Genomic DNA, 1,445 nt, shown 5'->3' with positions numbered 1-1,445 from the left:
TGGGAAGGGGAGTGCAATAGGTGGTATTTGTATATCCGCCCCCTTCTTAACCGTAGTTGTAGCCTCATTCTCATTGACTATCTTTTCAGCTGGTTCCTTTTCACCCATAACTATCTTCGGGATTTCCTCACTGACCAGATCACTAGCAGACACCCCGGAATCAACCTCAACCGGCATAGAAGGACCATCATAATCCCTACCACTCCTCAATGTAATTGCATTAGCAGAATCCCTATTTTCGGGCTGTGAAGGAAGTTGGCCTGGTGGCCTCCCTGCAATAGTAGTAGCCATCTGTGCCAACTGTGTATCAATGATCTTGTTATGAGCAGTAAGAGCATCGATTTTTGCATCCTTTTCACTTAGAGATTTTTGCATTTGTAGCATCATGTTTCTCATCTCTACTAGCATAGGGTCAGGCTGTGTGGCTTGAGGTTGTGGTTGTGGGGGTGATGTGTGTTGTCTAGAGAACCCAGGTGGCCCACTAGACTGTTGGTTGTAGTTGTTTCGGGGTTGGTAAGATTGTTGGTGTGGGGGTTGATATGGTTGTGGTGGTGGATGTTGAACTTGGTGAGGGTTTTGGATGTTGTTGCTCCTGTAGGAAAGCAGAGGGTTATTTTTGTAGCCCTCATTGTAAGAGTTGGAGAATGGGTTGTTTTGTTTGTAGGATTGAAAAGCATTACATTGTTCAATAGAGCTTCTACATTCCTGTGCATAATGACCAGACATTCCACAACTTTCACAAATAGTAGTAGGTTGGGCACTCATAGCAGCTACACTAACAGGTTGGGCAGATTGAGCATTGGCCGCTTGCATATTATCGAATTTATAATGTAAAGCAGTCAATTGGGCAGTTAATTGTTCAATAGAATTTAAATCATGCTTACCACCCCTGTTAGATAGACCTCTAGGATTTCCATACTGGGCATTGTGAATGGCTATCTCCTCAATCACCTCCATAGCTCGAGGCACCTCAAGTTGCATGAACCTCCCACTGGCAGCTGAATCCAACAAACATCTAGACTCATTGCCCAGACCATTATAAAACTGCTGAATCAAGAACCAATCTTCCAAACCATGGTGCGGGCATTCTCTTTGCAAATCCTTGAATCTCTCCCAAACCTCGAACAAACTCTCATCCGCTTGTTGTGAGATACCTAATATCTAACCCCTCAGACGAGTCGTTTTCTCAGGTGGAAAATATTTAACATAAAAAGCAAGAGCCAAGGATTCCCAATTATTGATTTTCAAAGCCGCCCGATTCAACCCATTAATCCACAGTTTAGCTTTCCCACTCAAAGAGAACGGGAAAAGTATCTCCATAGTCTGCTCCGGAGTCAATCCCTTTTGCTTGATGGTGGAGCAATATTGGATAAAGGACTGAATGTGAAGATTCGGATCTTCACCTGGTTCCCCACCGTACTGGCGTCTCTCGATCATGTTAATCA

The 1,445-nt window shown here is 44.0% G+C and overlaps 1 non-coding gene across 1 annotated transcript; it reads left to right on the top strand.

The window, feature by feature from the left end:
- Window positions 1-1,069: 1,069 nt before the first annotated feature.
- LOC130466454 (small nucleolar RNA R71) lies at window positions 1,070-1,176 on the top strand. The gene has a single exon (XR_008926680.1). It is a non-coding gene; the product is annotated as a small nucleolar RNA R71 (small nucleolar RNA).
- Window positions 1,177-1,445: the final 269 nt, after the last annotated feature.

The sequence above is a fragment of the Spinacia oleracea genome, chromosome 1, assembly GCF_020520425.1.
Source record: "Spinacia oleracea cultivar Varoflay chromosome 1, BTI_SOV_V1, whole genome shotgun sequence".
NCBI lineage: Eukaryota > Viridiplantae > Streptophyta > Magnoliopsida > Caryophyllales > Amaranthaceae > Spinacia > Spinacia oleracea.
Note: the sequence above shows the minus strand (reverse complement) of the source record. Positions and strands in the feature narration are given on the sequence as shown.